This window comes from Neovison vison, chromosome 14, assembly GCF_020171115.1.
Source record: "Neovison vison isolate M4711 chromosome 14, ASM_NN_V1, whole genome shotgun sequence".
NCBI lineage: Eukaryota > Metazoa > Chordata > Mammalia > Carnivora > Mustelidae > Neogale > Neogale vison.
This window is the reverse complement of record NC_058104.1, coordinates 38,827,625-38,845,924: the sequence shown is the minus strand read 5'-3', so window position 1 is coordinate 38,845,924 and position 18,300 is coordinate 38,827,625. Positions and strand designations below refer to the sequence as shown.

General features: G+C 45.5%; 1 protein-coding gene across 1 annotated transcript in view; it reads left to right on the top strand.

Moving 5' to 3' along the window:
• The window catches only part of CORO1A (coronin 1A), a 40,421-nt gene that overhangs the window by 1,508 nt on the left and 20,613 nt on the right, over window positions 1–18,300 (top strand). The gene's annotated exons all lie outside the window — the stretch shown is intronic.

Genomic DNA, 18,300 nt, shown 5'->3' with positions numbered 1-18,300 from the left:
CTTTTTCTTAGAGACGTGAGAAGAGAGTTAAGGAGGAGATCGCATTTGCGTGGTGGAGAAAGCAGCAGGGTTGGGAAGGTCGGCCTAGAGGGAAGGCATCAAGAAGGAGGAGCAGCGCGAGCCCCCGCGCAGAGACAGAGCACGTCTGCCCGGCGCGGCTGCAGGATAAAGGGTTAAAGGGGGTTCAGGCGCGAGGGGCAGCTTGGGGCCAGATTGAGGGAGGCCCAGGGAGTTTGGACGTTACTCGGTGAGCAGTAAAAGCCTTTGAGGGACTTTTGCCAGATCATTTTGCGACTGTGGGAGAATATACTGACTCGGAGAAGGCACCGTGGCGTTCAGCATGGAGCCAGGTTTTCCGAGCGGACCGAGTTTCCCGGCAGGGGAAAGGCTGGGGGCGCGTCGGGGGCAGCGGCGCCTCCCACGGGCCGCGCGTCGGCGGTTTCCCGGGGGCGGTGCGCATCCCCCTCTAGCGGCTGAGGCTGGTACTTCCTTGGGGTGTCTTCGTCCGTTTCGCGGTCTGATAACGGCGGATCAAGGCAGAACAGCTCCTCTGCGACAGGCTCTTTTATGAACTTGGTCGCCCGTCATCCTCATGGCAGCCCTATGAAGTAGATGCTACGAACATTTAACAGGAAAAATAAACAAAACCCACAAACCCAGAAGCTTAGTGAACTACTGAGTCGGAAGGAGCTTTCAGAATACTTTTCTCCAAACAGCTCACTGCGCTGTTGGAGTTTTTCTAATTGGCTGCCATTGGCTTAGTTCTGTCCTCTGGATCTACCCAGACTAAGGCTTAGCCCAGTTCTTATCTGTGACGTCAAGGTCACAAGAGAGGCCAATGGGGAGTTTGCCCAGGGTCACAGGTGCACCACGTCTGAAGAGCACAAGGGGGCATTCCCGTTTCAGCAGCTTCAGCCTCAGCACAGCCTGAGAAGGCAGCCGATGTGCAGGAACACGGGTCGGAACGCTTTCAGTCATTCATGGGGAGCCTGCTTGGGTTGGCGTTGTGGCCCCGGGATCCTGGGATCGAGTCCTTCGTCAGGCTCCCTGCTCAGCGGGGAGTGTGCTTCTTTTGGCACCAGCCCCTGCTTGTGTTCTTTCTCTCTCTCAAAAATAAATAAATAAAATATTTTAAAAAATTTATTTATTTGACAGACAGAGATCACAAGTAGGCAGAGAGGCAGCCAGAGAGAGAGGAGGAGGCAGGCTCCCTGCTGAGCAGAGAGCCCGATGCGGGGCTTGATCCCAGGACTCTGGGATCATGACCTGAGCGGAAGGTAGAGGCTTTAACCCACTGAGCCGCCCAGGCGCCCCCAGCTGTTTCCTTTACAGAAATCTCTGCCCCGAGCTATTGCCTTTCTCTTTAGCTCCCTTTGCAAAGTTTCAGTGTTTGCCAGACAGCCTCACCTAGAGGCTCATGGAGGCTTTCACATCCGGCGCAATTTGTCCTTGTTATTTCGAACCCGTTTGTCTTCCAGACTGCTTGCTGCACTTACACCACTGGTCCCAGCATCGGACCCTGTCGTGTCTCGTTTGTCCAGCCAACTCCTTGCCATTTTGTGACCATCATAGTTCCTGGGGCCATCATCTGTCTCGTTTGTCCAGCCAACTCCTTGCCATTTTGTGACCATCATAGTTCCTGGGGCCATCATCGCTACTGTGGCGCAAAACCTAACTGCGTATTTTAATTTTTTTCATTTTTAACCTTTTAGATAATTTCAGAATTTACCAAAAAGTTGCAAAAATGTTTCAAAGAATTTCTGTATATCCCTTCATCAACACTGCCTAAATGTTAACATTTTATTTTATTTTTTATTTTACTTAATTTATTTATTTGAGAGAGAGAGAGAGAGAGAGAGATCACAAGCATGCAGTGAGAGAGGGAGAAGCAGGCTCCCCACTGAGCCAAGAGCCCCATACGGGGCTCGATCCCAAGATCCCGGGATCACGACCTGAGCCTAAGACAGACGCTTCATGATGGAGCCACCCAGGCGCCCCTGATTAGAACTTCTTAATTCCTCCATTAGGTACCAAATAAAGTCCAAATTCCTTGACCAACTTCCAAGGCCCTACTCAGTTTGATCCAAATCTATCTTTCTGGACTCATTTTCTAGATGAACCTCTTGCTCTGTAGCCAAACTGGATTTCTCCCTGGCCTGAAAACCATACACGTTCCCGCTTCGGCACCGCGGCTCTCCCTGTTTTCCACTCTTGGGGATGCTCCTTCTGCAGCACGGCTTTTTCAGTAAAAGGAATCCTTTCCAGCTCCAGAATTAGCTCAAAGACCACCCTTTCCTGAGGCGTTTCCTGGGATCCTCCTGCTGCGTGTGCCTTATCTCTGCTTCTTCTGTCTTCGACCAAATGTCAGATTTGCATTATATTGATTGATGTACCCATTCCTCCCTCCCTGCTAAGTCATATAATGTCCTGACCGTAGCAGTGCGGGCGTCTTTACTTTCCAACCCTCTCCAGCATCCAGTAGTGTTTTGGTCTCGGGGGACAATCTTTGAACGAGGGGCCTGAGTATTTATGGCGAGCTGCCCATAGCCTTCAGCAGCTGGGATAGCGCGTTTCTAGATGAGCTCAGGGTTGACTGTGTTCCTGTTAAAATGAAACATCCAAAATAGAATATGCCATTTTCTATATGTAGCCTAACCCGTGGGAGTGTGGTGGGAGTACTGCTTCCCTTGTATTGGGCCAATATTTTATTTTCTTCCACGCGAAGCCTTTCCCCGAACCCCCAGTCTGAAATATCTGCTCCCCATCGGCCTCCCTCGCGCTGTTTTTTTCTCGAGGGGAACTTGCCGCAATTCCTCGTTGCAGATGTCACTGTGAGGGGTGCAGAGTGGTGACGAGCCGGGTGGGGGCTGTCAGGGTCCCTTCTCCTTCTGCTTCTGTGAATTCACATCCCAGAACTGTGGAGAGATGAGGGGTACTTCTATTACCTGCAGACTCTTGGGTTATATGATTTCAATACGAATTTATTGAGTTCCTTTGTGCTGGGGGAGGGGTGCAGTGGCCAAATTGGATAGGGATCGGAGTCTACGGCCATACCACCCTGAACGCGCCCGATCTCGTCTGGATAGGGATCGGAGTGCCTCCCAAGGGCTAGTTTTTCCCTTCCCGCTTGTGCGCGGGCTCTCTCTCTCTCTCTCTCTCTGTGTCAAATAAACAAACACAACAAAACAAAAAAGAAAAACACATGTCTGGAATCAGCCTACCCAAGTTTGAACACTGTCACCAGTTACAGGTTTAAGTGCTTCCTTGGTTTTGTCATTTGGAAAAGAGGATACAGTCCTTGCTTCATAGGGGTAGTTTTTTATTCTTTTTTTTTTTTTTTAAAGATTTTATTTATTTGAGAGAGAGAGAGAGCGCGAGCAGGGGGAAGGAGGCAGAGGGAAGAGGAGAAGCAGACTCCCCACTGAGCAGGGAGCCCGACGGGGCTCGATCCTAGGACCCGGGATCCTAACGTGAGCTGAAGGCAGAGGCTTAACTGACTGAGCCCCCCAGGCGCCCCTCTGACACTCTAGTTTATCTAGTTTATCTGCTTTCTCTAGGATTTCCTATAAATGGAATCATACACTGTGGAGTGTCTGACTTCTTTGAGATTCATCTGTGTTCTGTATATTAATATACTTCATTCCTTGAAACCCGCTTTTTATCCAGTTATAATTTATATATCATAAAATTCAACATTTTAAAATGTACGATTCACTAATTTGTAGTATTTGCAAGGTTGTGCCACCATCATGTTATCTAATTCCAGAACCTTCTCATCACCCCAAAAAGAACCCCCGTAGCCACTAGCAGCCACTGCCTGTTCCCCTCACTCCCTCCAGCTCCTGCCAACCACCAATCTGCTTTTGTCTCTGTGGACTTGCCTATTCTGGGCATTGCCTACACATGGAATAATGTAGTATGTGGCTTTTTCCACCTGACTTGGCTTAACTTAGCATGTTATCGAGATTCATCCAGACTGGGGCTCCGTCCCACACCCACGAGATCCCCACCCCAGCAAAAACCGGGAGCCTCATCCCTCCACTTTTTTTTTTTAATTTTTTAATTTTATTTGACAGGCAGAGATTACAAGCAGGCAGAGAGGCAGAGGCAGGCAGAGAGAGAGAGGAGGAAGCAGGCTCCCCACTGAGCAGAGAGACGGGGCTCGATCCCAGGACCCTGGGATCATGACCTGAGCCGAAGGCAGAGGCTTTAACCCACTGAGCCATCCAGGCGCCCCAACCCTCCACTTTATGACTGTTAGGAATAATGTTGCTGTAACATTTCTGTACAAGTTTCAGTGTGAACATAGAAGTTCTCTGCAGTATATATTCAGGAGAATTGCTCGATCACACGGTAACTTTATGTTTAACTTTTTTTTTTTTTTAATGTGTTTAACTTTTGGAGGAACTGCCACAGTGTTTTCTGTGGGGACTGTACCCTTTTTTTTTTTTTTTAAATATTTTATTTATTTATTTGTCATAGAGAGAGAAGCGAGAGCAAGCACAGGCAGACAGAGTGGCAGGCAGAGGCAGAGGGAGAAGCAGGCTCCCTGCCAAGCAAGGAGCCCAATGTGGGACTCGATCCCAGGATGCTGGGATCATGACCTGAGCCGAAGGCAGCCGCTTAACCAACTGAGCCACCCAGGCGTCCTGGGACTGTACCCTTTTATATTCTCATCAACACCGGGAACTTCAGTTTCTCTTCTCACCTCTTATTATTTGTCTTTTTTATTATACCCATCTTGGTGGGTGTGAAGTGGTGGCTTGTGGTTTTTATTTGCATTTTCCTAATGGCTGTGTGCTCAACGGGCCATTTGTACATCATCTTTGGAGAAATGTTTCTTCAAGTCCTTTGCCCATTTTAAAATTGAGAGGTTAGGCCATCTGGGTAGCTCAGTTGGTTTAAGGGTCTGCCTTTGGCTCTGGTTGATATCTGGGTCCTGGGATTGAGCCCGTGTTCAGCGGGAAGCCTGCTTCTCCCTCTCCCTCTGGCCCACCGCGCCCCCCACTCCCCCGCTTGTGCGGGCTCTCTCTGTCAAATAAATAAATAAAATATATTTTTTTAAAGATTTTAAAAGCAGGCTCCCTGCTGAGCAGAGAGCCAGATGTGGAATGGGGGGCTCAGATCATGACCTGAGCTGAAGGCAGAGGCTTTAACCCACTGAGCCACCCAGGCGCCCCTAAATAAATAAAATCTTAAAAAAAAAAAACCAAAACGAGGGGCACCTGGGTGGCTCAGTGGGTTAAAGCCTCTGCTTTTGGATCGAGTCGTGATCCCAGAGTCCTGGGATCAAGCCCCATATCGGGTTCTCTGCTCAGCGGGGAGCCTGCTTCCTCCTCTCTCTCTCTGCCTGCCTCTCTGCCTACTTGTGATCTCTGTCAAATAAATAAATAAAATCTTAAAAAAAAAAAAAAACGGGATGTTAATCTTCTTGTTGTTGAGTTGTTAAAGTTCTTTATATATTCTGGTGGTAGATTTTTTTTTTTTAAGATTTTATTTATTTATTTGTCAGAGAGAGAGAGAGACAGCACAGGCAGGCAGAGGCAGAGAGAAAAGCAGGCTCTCATTGAGCCAGGAACCCAATGTGGGACTTGATCCCAGGACTCTGGGATCATGACCTGAACCGAAGGCAGCGGCTCAACCAACTGAGCCACCCAGGTGTCCCTTGGTGATAGATTTTTATCAGGTGAGTTGGCTTTCAACAGGGTGCCAAGACAGTTCAATGACTTTCAAATATTTTCTCCCATTTAGTAGATTGCCTTTTTCATTTACTTAAAGTACAAAGTGTTTTCGGACGCCTGGGTGGCTCAGTCAGTTAACTGGCTGCTTTCAGCTCAGGTCCTGATGCCAGGGTGCTGGGATAGAGCCCCGCACCAGGCTCCCTGGTCTGCGGGAAGCCTGCTTCTTCCTCTCCCACTCCCCCTGTTTGTGCTCCCTCTCTTGTTTAAGTAAGATTTAAGTAAAATCTTAAAAAAGAAAAAGAAAAAGAAAAAGAAAAGTACAAAATGTTTTGATTTTGATGAAATCAAATTTATTTTTTTTCTTTTATGGCTTGTGCTTAGGTTTCATATCTAAGAAACTGTTGCTTACTCCAAGGTCATGAAGATTTATGTCTGTGTTTTCTTTTTTAAGATTTTATTTATTTATTTGACAGATCACAAGTAGGCAGAGAGGCAGGCAGAGAAAGAGTGGGGGGGAAGCAGGTTCTCTGTTGAGCAGAGAGCCCGATGTGGGGCTCCATCCTAGGACCCTGAGATTATGGCCTGAGCCGAAGGCAGACGCTTAACCTACTGAGCCACCCAGGCACCCCTATGTCTATGTTTTCTTCTAAGAGTTTTATGGGTTTAGTTCTTACATTGGGATCTTGGATCCACTTTTAGGTATTTTGTATATGGTGTGAAGTCGGGGTCCAAGCTTATTCCTTTGCCCATGGACACCCAGCAATCCCATCATCATTTGTGGAGTAAGACTATTCTTTCCCCATCGAACTGCCTTGGCGCCCTTGTTGAAAACCCGCTCGCCATGGAGATACGCCGTTCCCTCAGCCTAATCATTGCTTCTTTCTGCTTGCTTTGTTTGGGCTTAGCTTGTGCTTCTTTTTCCAGTGTCTTAGGGTGGATAATTAGGTTTTTGTTTAGAGATCTTTCCTCTTTTCTAGTATGGACATTTCTTTAATAGGCTCGAATTTATAGCTATTCCTGTCTAAACACTCTCAGATACACACTGTAAATTTAAAAAAAAAAAATTTAAAAGATTTTATTTGTTTATTTGACACAGAGAGAGGCAGTGAGAGGGAACCCAAGCAGGGGGAGTGGGAGAGGGGGAAGCAGGCTCCCCGCTGAGCAAGGAGCCGAAGGAATGCAGGGCTGGATCCCAGGACTCTGGCATCATGACCTGAGCCAAAGGCAGAGGCTTAACCACTGAGCCACCAAGGCGCCCCACACTGTAAATTTTTATATGTTGTATCTTCATTTTCACTCATCTCAAAGTATTTTTTTCTTTTTTGTTAAGTATTTTCTGATTTCCCTCTTGATTTCTTTTTTGACTCATTGATAATTTAAATAGAGTATTGTTTGATTCCCACAGATTTGTGAATTTCCCAAATTTCTTTTTTTTAATATATTTTTTAAAGATTTTATTTATTTATTTGACAGACAGATCACAAGTAGCAGAGAGGCAGGCAGAGAGAGAGGGGGGGAAGCAGGCTCCCTGCAGAGCAGAGAGCCTGATGCGGGGCTCGATCCCAGGACCCAGAGATCATGACCCGAGCCGAAGGCAGAAGCTTTAACCCACTGAGCCAGCCAGGTGCCCCCCAAATTTCTTTCTTTAAAAAAGATATCCCATAACAGAGTTTCTAAGAGATTGGGCTTCTACTTTTTTTTTTCCCCACCTAAGGAATCTCTGTGCCTCATGTGGGGCTCAAACTCACCAGGCTGAGATCACAAGTTGCACTGACTGAGACAGCCAGGTGCCCCCCAGAATTCCTTTTTGTTATTAATTTCCCATTTCATTTTGATCAGAGAACATAATTTGTATGACTTTAACCCTCTTAAATCTGTGGAGGCTTGTTCAATGGTCTAGCAAAAGGTCTATCCCGGAGAACGTTCCTGTGCACTTGAGAAGATGTATGCGTGCTGCAGGTCTGCAGATACCTGTTAGGTCTGGTTTGTGTTTGGTGTTGTTTGGGTCTTCCTTGTTTCACTACTCCCTAGTTATTCTATTCATTAACAAAAGTGCAGACATCTCCAATCTCCAATCAGCTCCATCATGGTTGCTGAATATATTTTCCCCTGTAATTTTGTCTGCCTTTGCTTCCTTCACTTCTTTATTAGGTAGGCATCTGATTACAATTGCTGCCTCTTCCTGGTGGGTCGACCTCTTAATTATAAAATGTCCCTCTTTATCTGGAGTACCATTTTTGTTTGTTTGTTTGTATTAAAGTCTATTTGGGGGGCACCTGGATGGCTCAGTCGGTTGAGGCGCCAACTCTTGGTTTTGGCTCAAGTCATGACCTCGGGGTCCTGGGATCGAGCCGTGTCGGGCTCTATGCTCAGCGGGGGGGCCTGCTTGAAGCTTCCCTCCCTCTTCTCCCCCTACTCTCTCTCTCTCTAATAAATAAATCTTTTTTTTAAACAGTTTTTTTTTTAAGATTTTATTTATTTATTTGACAGAGAGAGAGAGAGATCACAAGTAGGCAGAGAGGCAGGCAGAGACAGAGGGGGAAGCAGGCTCCCTGCAGAGCAGAGAGCCCGATGCGGGGCTCCATCCCAGGACCCTGAGATCATGACCTGAGCTGAAGGCAGATGCTCAACCCACTGAGCCACCAGCTGTCCCTTTAGAGTTGCTTTTTGCATGAAACATCTTTTTCCATCAGTTACTTTCAACCTATTTGTATCTTTCAAACTCAATTTCCTTTAGTGCTTTCTTTTGCATTGAGTACATATTTTCATGTGCCATTTTTTTCTATTAATGTTTTTACTGTATTTTTCACTTATTTTATTAATGGTTGCTCTAGTGCTTACCATATACATACTAACGACTCAGAATCTACATCCGATTTATGCTACCTTAATTCCATTGAGGTATACAGGGTCACTCCTATGTCACTCTATTCCCTTACTCCTTTTCTTGTGCTGTTCCTGTTATACCTGTTACTACATGTTTCAAACCCGACAAGACATTGTTATAAGTCTATATAATCTTATGTCACTAAGGAAGTTGAGAAAAGAAAGGAAGGCCAGTGTATACTTAGAGTTTCTTTTACTTATTCCACCACTCATGGTTTTCTTCGTTTGTTTCCATGGATTCAGCTGGGTTACCATCTGCTGTAATTTACTTACTCCAGTACAGCTTTGGTCGCACCTACCTCTGAGCTGTTGTCAAATATATTATATTCTTATAAGGTATAGACCCAATGATGCGATCGTGTGTGTATTGTTTTATACAGTTGCTTCTAAAATCACTTAAGAGAAGAAAAAAATATGCATTCATACTGACCTAATAACACAGTTACTTGTTTTATTTTTTATTTTTATTTTTTATTATTATTATTATTTTTTAAGATTTTTAAAATTTATTTGACAGAGAGAGATCACAAGCAGGCAGGGAGGCAGGCAGAGAGAAAGGAGGAAGCAGGCTCCCTGCTGAGCAGAGAGCCCGATGCGGGGCTCGATCCCAGGACCCTGAGATCATGACCTGAGCTGAAGGCAGAGGCTTAACCCACTGAGCCACCCAGGTGCCCTGATCCTGGCCATTTTTTAAAAAAGATTTTATTTATTTATTTGACAGAGATCACAAGTAGGCAGAGAGGCAGGCAGAGAGAGAGAGAGGAAGGGAAGCAGGGTCCGCAGTGAGCAGGGAGCCTGAGATCATGACCTGAGCTGAAGGCAGAGGCTTTAACCCACTGAGCCACCCAGGCGCCCCAACCTTTGACAATTTTAGTCTTGAGCATCATTCTTCTTATAGAAGACAAACCAAATGTAAGTTGAGAGGTTCTGCTTTCTCTTGGTCATCTGTTAATATTACACCATCTGCTCTAAGGAATGGGCCCATTTCTTCCTTCTTCTTGCTCCAAATATAGCTATAAAAACCCTTTTTGTTGTCTATCATATGTTTCTCAACCTCAGCCCATTCCGAGTGATAGACATACTGACACCGGATCCTACAGGTTAATACCCGTCTGTGTTTATCCCTGAGTAGGATGCTCTTCTTCTAGCCTCTGTCACAGAGTCCCCTATGCAGTCACTCTTGTTCCTTGATATGTTCCCCCATTGCTGCTTCTTTGTTCTTTTTTTTTTTTTGAGATTTTATTTATTTATTGGACAGACAGAGATCATGAGTAGGCAGAGAGGCAGGCAGAGAGGGAGGGGGAAGCAGGCTCCCCGCCGAGCAGAGAGCCCGATGCGGGGCTCCATCCCAGGACTCGGATCATGACCTGAGCCGAAGGCAGACACTTAACCAACTGAGCCTCCTGGGCATCCTTGGAAATATTTATTTTCAACAAATTTCTTCTTTTGATCAATTAAAACACCTTTGTATATTTTGTATAAAAAATAAATCTAGGGGCGCCTGGGTGACTCCCCTAGATTTATCTTTTTTTAAGATTTTAAGTAAAATCTTTAATAAAATAAATCTATGCTTCTTATAAAAATGCAGACATATGGCAAGGAAGAAAAATTCTCCTCCATCTCAAGGGAGTTTTTTACTTCTTTATTTTCCCAAGATACATATGATTGTGTTTAGGAATTCTGTGTGGCATATTATGGAAAACCAGTGTCCTCCATCATTTGTTTCCTGTTCCCCGGAAGCATCACATTCAACCTCAAGAGCCGAATCCTTTGTAGTCTCCGTATATCTAAATAGAAAGTTCAGGGCGCCTGGGAGGCTCAGTCAGTTATACATCTGCCTGTGGCTCAGGTCATGATCCCAGGCTCCTGGGATCCAGTCCCAGGTCTGGCTCTCTGCTCAGTGGGGAGCCTGCTTCTTTCTTTCCCTCTCTGCCCCGTCCCCAACATAAACAAACAAATAAATAAAATCTTTTAAAAAATAGCATGCTCCGGGCACCTGGGTGGCTCAGTGGGTTGAGCCTCTGCCTTCGGCTCAGGTCATGATCCCAGGGTCCTGGGATCGAGCCCTACATCGGGCTCTCTGCTCGGTGGGGAGCCTGCTTCCCCCTCTCTCTGCCTGCCTCTCTGCCTGCTTGTGATCTCTGTCTGTCAAATAAATAAATAAAATCTTTTTTAAAATTAGCATGCTCATATTGCTGCTTCTTGATTTTTTTGGTTGTAGACATTATCTCTGATTATCCTGGAAGCTGAGGCTTTAACGATTTTATCTTTCCTACACTTCCTATCTTCACTCCCCCCCCCCATGTTACTGTATCACATACTGTATTGGTTACATAGATATTCCCAGTTCCCATCACTGTTAATATACAAATGCTCTTCACCTCTGAACCATGCCGTTACTTTTCTTTTCCTGCACTTTTTGTTCCCCCTTTCCCGGCCACTGAGTTAAATGCTTATGTTTGTTCTTGTTTTGTTTGTTCGCTTTGTGTGTACAAGACTAGTTCTATCTTGAACTCTGCTTTGAGGTGTAAATATCTCATTACATTCAAACACATTAGATTTGCTATTGGTTTTATTTTCTTAAGGATGCCTCTCTGTAGCCTTCTGGCCTGCTTCCAGCTGGTTATTCTTCAGGCCCGCTGTGTAGCGGTCTCCTGGAGAATTCTATTCACCACCTACTGGAAGGTCATGGTTTTCTTGAGTTGGATCCCTCCTTTACTGGATTCCATATCTTCCCCGTTCTTGCTTTATCCCTTGTTTTGGTGGGTGCATTCCCTAGTACTTTGATAAGTTGGGGTGCATTTTTAGGAGACTTTATTTTACTTTCACGTTTAATAGCTTGGGTAGAGAATTCAAGATTGGAAATCAGTTGTCCTCGGTATTTTGAACGCGCAGCTGTTCTTCTGGCTCCTGTTGTCACTGTTCAGAAATCCAGTCCCTTTCTGGTTTGTGACAATTAGAAGACTGTTTTGTCTCTCAGGAAGAATGCCGGGGTCTTCCCCAGTGTACCAGTGCTTCTTGGTCCACAGCACCTGGCTCGCTCAGTTGGTAGAACATGTGACTCTTGATCTCAGAGCCTTGAGACCCAGAGCCTAGAGATTATAATTTAAAAAAAAAAAAAAAAAAGAATCTCTTTCCTTTCAACCTGTTGGGCCCTGTCAGTCTGGAAATTCATTCTGTATGTATTAGTTCTTCTTTTTCCTTTCCTTTTTTTTTTTTTTTTTTAAAGATTTTATTTATTTATTTGACAGAGAGAGATCACAAGTAGGCAGAGAGGCAGGCAGAGAGAGAGGAGGAAGCAGGCTCCCCGCTGAGCAGAGTCTGATGCGGGACTCGATCCCAGGACCCTGGGATCATGACCTGAGCCGAAGGCAGCAGCTTAACCCACTGAGCCACCCAGGCGCCCAGTTTCCTTCTTTCTTGAGGAAGAATAATATTTCATTATTTGTGTGTGCGTCCATCATATTTTGTTTATCCACTCAAGCATTTGGCCTCTGTCTTTTTATTGATTGGGTGCTTCCCTCAAATGTCTGGTGAATCCTGGGTGTCTGTTCATACATAAGTATGGGATAGTTACAAACCAAATGGAAGCTCTGCATGTGTAGGCCGCCTCCTTCTGGGGCCTTCACCACAGGGACCCAGCTGGCCATGAGGGAGCTCCTGATGTCACTGTCTTCAGGTCTTTCTTCTTGGTTTGGCCAGCTTCCCTGCAGAAGGCTCTTCCAGTTTCCTGCACGAAGGTGCCGGTCTCTGTGTCCTTTGTGGCTTCTGCAAAGGATATCTGTTGACTTATTTTTTCCACTGCCAGCCCCAGATTCTTTTTTTTCTCAGTCGTGGTAAACCAGTTACTACATATCCATGTATGAACTGGCTTTAAAAATGGTGTTCTACCATTTTCTCTCCCATTCTTACCGTGCTTGGAGTTTGTGGCATTCGAAAAATCTCATAGACTGCTATGTCCAGCAGGAATAGAGGTAAATATCTGTATTTAACATATCATTTTAATTTTGATTCATTTTAAAAAGATATTATTTTATTTAAAAAATTTTTTTTAATTTGACAGGCAGAGATCACAAGTAGGCAGAGAGGGAGGCAGGGAGAGAAAGAGAGGAAGAAGCAGGCTCCCCACTGAGCAGAGAGCCCGATGCGGAGCTCGATCCCAGGACCCTGGGATCATGACCTGAGCCGAAGGGAGAGGCTTTAACCTATTGAGCCACCCAGGCACCCCAAGATTTTATTTTTTTATTCGACAGAGAGACAGCAAGAGAGGGAACACAAGCAGGGCGCGTGGGAGAGGGAGAAGCAGGCTTCTCACTGAGCAGGGAGCCCGATGAGGGGCTTGATCCCAGGACCCTGGGATCACGATCTGAGCAGAAGGCAGACGCTTAACCACTGAGCCACCCAGGCGCCCCAAACAGCAAATTATTTCTTGAAGTATAAGGGAGAGACCTCTAGTTTGTGACTAAATTGTCTGATTCTGGTATTTCAAAGTTCAGAAGAGGAATAGCTTTAGGGAAAAATTGGGACGTCTGAGATATGGGCTGGGTTTGAATAGGTAGAAGAGAGTGATGAGAAACCCAGAAGCCAGAGACAGTGCATTTGCCTGAAGTGAAGGGGTCAAGAAAAGAGTTGTGTGGAAAGGAGCCCAAGGGGCAGATTTTTTAAGAAATTGGGAGGCCTAGGGTAAGAAGATTGGCTTTTCTGCCAGAAGAAAATATTCCCTCCTGTTCCTCAGCTTCAGAGTGTCGCAGGAAAACATTTACACATTGGGATGTTGATGAGGACATTTACAAAAATAGATAAAATGTGACTATTTGTACTGTTTCCCGATAACATCCCTGGTTGGTGTTAGTGATGTCAAATGATTTCCCCCGGGTGTAGTGTGGGTGAAAAAGTAGATGTCGGGATGTCAGGATTGTACCTGATGTTTGGGCACTGTGAGTGGACGTGAAGGCAAAGGACAGTGCTGCCAAGGGCTCAGCAATGCTGGCGACACAAATCTGAAACCCATTTACCAACACACAGCCTCCTCTAGGGTACAGGACAGATTCGAAGACAGAGGTTATCTGGTGTTTGTATATGGCAGAGGGGAGATTCAGAGAGAAAGCACAGAAAACAAAATGCTTGTCAGGTTGGGATTTATCCTTCTCAACAATCTGTGGAAACTCGTGGTGAACATTTTGAACGTTTGCCTCTAAATGTGCGTGCTGTGACATGATAACACAATTTTAATTTCAAGTCGAGGCATAAACTTTTCTCCACTTGTTCAGCTCCTAAGCCTTTATGGGAAAAACCAAGCTGTACCCGGGAAAAGGTACGTGCCGGCTCTGCTCCAACCAACAGATGGAATTAGTGGTTGTGTGCGAGCATTTTCGCATTACTCAGCATCAGTATTATCTCTGGTGTATTTCCTGGGTTTGTGCTCGGTTTGGAGGTGTTTTACAAACGTCGTGAACCGTGCCATCCCTCATCAGGGTTAGAAGTACTAAGGAGAAAGTGTGTCACTAACAAGAAGTTATCATAAGTCCTAAGAAGATGGTAAAGAGGGGCACCTGGGTGGCTCAGTGGATTAAAGCCTCTGCCTTCGGCTCAGGTCATGGTCCCAGGGTACTGGGATCGAGCCCCACATCGGGCTCTCTGCTCAGCGGGGAGCCTGCTTCCTCCTCTCTCTCTCTGCCTGCCTCTCTGCCTGCTTGTGATCTCTGCCTGTCAAATAAATATATAAAATCTTAAAAAAAAAAAAAAGAAGATGGTAAAGAGTCGTGTGTGTGCAGGATTCATTTCTCCCCAATAGAAGTCCATTCTGAAAAACAAAGATCCAATGACGTAACCAGCAGAAATGAGTCATTGACGTTCATCATGGAGAGAAGAGGAAAAGCGATCGCCAAGTGCCTCCGAGGACGATCTGCTTGGTACGAGTTAGGAAAACTTAACAGGTTCGGCTTGGTGAAGGTTGTGTGTGGAAATTTAAGTCTCCCAACGGGTAGGTTCATACGCCAAGGCCTTCTGACACAGACAGTCCCCAGATGGACAACCAGGAGACTGTGGGTGGGCGTGGCTTCGTCCTGATGAATAACCAGGTGGCAACCATGGGTGGGCGCGGCTTCGAGGAGGTACATCTGACCTCGAGGTAGGAAGGAAGCAGGGTGGCTTCTGCAACAGATGTGGACAACAGTGTTCTCTAAAACATCTGTAGGGAGGATAAGAGGAGCTTGTTCTAAAAAACCTCATAGTTGGGTTTCATGTTTTCTCGGGGATGCAAGCGCAAGCCCCCCTTGCTTCCTTACAAGTGAACGGACATGTGAATAGCACTTCAGGATCTCACCTGTTTGTACTATAATGAGCTTCTTTATTAGTTAACAAAACTTCTTCTTATAATGCGACATGTACATCATGTTTATCGAGCATCGTGTACGGGGCCTTGGGGGAAGCAAAAATGAGTAGGACCTGATCCTGCCCTGAAGGAAATTACAGCCTAGTGGGGAGGACATGCACATAAAAAGATCGCTGAATACTTTGTAAGTGTAATTATACACTATATTATCATCATACTGTATTATAATGATGGAACTATCCAGAAGGTGCTGTGGGGAGGAGAGTCTTCCTGGAAGGGGTGAGGCTTGAGCCTAGTCCAAAAGAAGGACAGCGTGCAGCAGGGAGCAGGACGGAGAAGAGAAGGAGCGGAGCAGGTGCTTAACTTTTGGCTAATGAGTGACTCGGGTCAGGTCACGAGGGCCAACCGTGTTGCCCTAAGGGGATTAGACTCTATTTGGTTTTAGGCAACAAAGGTTTGAAATGGGGTATGCCACCAGATTTATAGTTTAAGTATCCTCCTAGCTTTCTACTGCTGTCCTAACAGGCCACTACAACCTTAGAGACTTAAAACCACACACATTTACCGTCTCACGAGTTCTGCAGTTCAGAAGTCAAGGTTGGCTTAACCGGTCTCCCTGCTCTGGGAGTCACCAGGCTCGAAGCAAGATGGCGGCTGGCTGGAATCTGGAGGCTCTGTGGAGAATCCACTTATTCAGGTTGTCAACGGCATCTAGGTCATCATGCTTGTAGGTAGGACTGAGGCCCCCATTTCCTGGCTGCTGTCTGCTGCCCACCCCCCACTCCCGCCGCCAGCTCCAGGAGGCCTCACCCCTACGCTTGCCCACAGCTCTCCATCCCAGAGCTGGCGGCAACCTGCTGAATCTCTGACTTCCTCTTCTGCCACGTCTTTCTGGCTTCCAGCTGGGAAAGTGCTCTTCCAGGCTTCTGTGGTTAGATAGGCCTCACCTGGGTAATCCAGGATTCTCTCTGTCTTTTAAGGTCTGCAGGCTTAGTTACAGTTGCATCTGTGAGATCGAATATTCACTGGTTCCAGGGGGTGGGTGTGGACATCCCTGAAGGGGCATGATTCTGTAGCTTCCAAAGGACAGAGTCTTTCTCTCACACCCACGCTGGTTTTCCTTCTATCTCCCTGGCTGCTTTAAAAACCAAAACCCAAAACAGCTTCATTGAGGCATAATTTACATTCATCCATTTGTGTGCTTGAATAATGACTTTGGGCACTTCATGAAGTCCTACAACCATTACCTCAATCTGCTTTTAGAGTATTTCCATCTCCTCGGAAAGATTTTCCGCACCCTTACCAGTCCATTGACGTTCTCTCTCTCTCTCTCTTTTTTTTTTTTTTAAAGATTTTATTTATTCATTTGACAGAGATCACAAGTAGGCAGAGAGGCAGGCAGAGAGAGAGGAGGAAGCAGGCTCCCTGCTGAGCAGAGAGCCCGATGTGGGGCGCGATCCCAGGACCCCGGGATCATGACCTGAGCTGAAGGCAGAGGCTTTAACCCACTGAGCCACCCAGGCGCCCCTGACGTTCTCTTTTTATTGCCTTGTTTAGGCTCTTTCTTCCTTGGAATGCTTACGTTGGCCAGGACCTTGTTTGGCTGTCTGGGAAATACCCACATTTGGGATATTGTTTTTACCAGGTGTGTAGGAATACACGGGAAGCTGCTGTCATCTGACTTGAAACTAACATTGTGTGTCCACTGTACTAAAGCATTGTTGTTGTTGTAGGAAAAAAATTGTTCACACTTGTTACCCCAGGGCAGAGAGAGGACAGGGCTGCTGGTGAAATGACTGGCTTTTCCTCTATGGATCTTTCAGGATTTAATATACAATGAACAGACGTTGCTTTTATTGAAAATATTTTTTAAAATGTATTTATTTGAGAGAGCGAGCGAGCACAGAGGGAGACTGAGAGGGAGAAGTAGAGTCTGCGCCAGGCAGGGGAGCCGGGTGCGGGGCTCAAGCCCAGGACCCTAAGACCATGACCTGAGCTGAAGGCAGAGGCTTAACCGATAGAGCCACCCAAGTGCCCCGGTATTGCTTTTGAGATTAGAAAGTCTTCATTGTGAAAACACTGACAAGTTAATTCTTTCCTATTCTGTGACTGGACAATAAAGGGATGCTTCAAATGCAAAGAAGCAGGAATACCGGGTGTTATGGGAAAGGTCTCTCAACTCAGAGAGATGCCAAGACCCCGCATTCTTCCACTTCCCCGGCTGTCATCCTGACCCTGACGGGGAGGTACCTAAGGTTAGCCCCAGACTCGGTCATGGCACCAGAAGGTCAAGGCCGGACTTCGGGGACATACTCCCTTTCTTCAGCTGAGTCTTTGAAATAGAAGCTTCAAGAGAAAAACCAGTTTTAGGAATGTTGGCAAGACCAATACAAAATTTTGCAATGGAGTAATTGGGAAATATTAACAAAGTTCCAAGATATGTTTAGGTCTAGAAACTGCTGTAAGTACTGTTTTTGTTGTTTTAATTTAAGCTTGTTTTTTTAACTTCTGCAGAAGGAAGATAGAAAGTTGTGTTGGCTGTCTCAGAAACTAAAAGCTGTACCAGCTTTTTACAGTTTGAAGGAATAAAATAAATTTTGAATGAGAAATCTCATAAATTTCACTGTAAATCAGGTTAATTTAAAATGCTGAGTGAGTAAAATAGAAGAAATATCATTAAACTCCTACACCAAGCATAATTAATCATTTCTCATAATTAACAAAATATATTTCACAATTCTTATAAAAAGGGTTTATATATATACGTATATATATATTTTTAAAAGATTTTATTTATTATTTATTTGACAGAGATCACAAGTACTAGGCAGACAGGCAGGCAGAGCGAGAGGAAGGAAAGTAGGCTTGATGCCGAGCAGAGAGCCCAGTGCGGGGCTCGATCCCAGGACCCTGGGATCATGACCTGAGCTGAAGGCAGCAGCTCAACTGACTGAGCCACCCGGGCATCCCAAGGGTTTATATTTTAAAATGATAAAACAAATCGACAGCAAGAGACCTCTTATGTCTTTTCATTGAATGGTAGGAAAACAAAACATTTATTTCCTTAAAATTAAAAACAGTAAATTTAAGAATAATGTAATCTTTAAAAAATAGTTTTATCAAAATATAATACATATCATATAAAGTTTATCTTTTTAAAGATTTTATTTATTTATTTGAGAAAGAGAGCCCTAGAGAGAGAGAGAGAGAGCGAGCAAGCATGAGTAGGGGGCAGAGGGGGAGAGAGAGAAGCAGGCTCCCCGGTGAGCAAGGGGCCTGACAAGGGGCTCAATCCCAAGACCGTGAGATCATGATCTGAGCCAAAGGCATCACCCAGGTACCCATAAAGTTTGCCTTTTTAAAGTGTACAGTTCAGTGGTTTCATTCTTTACTGCCTTC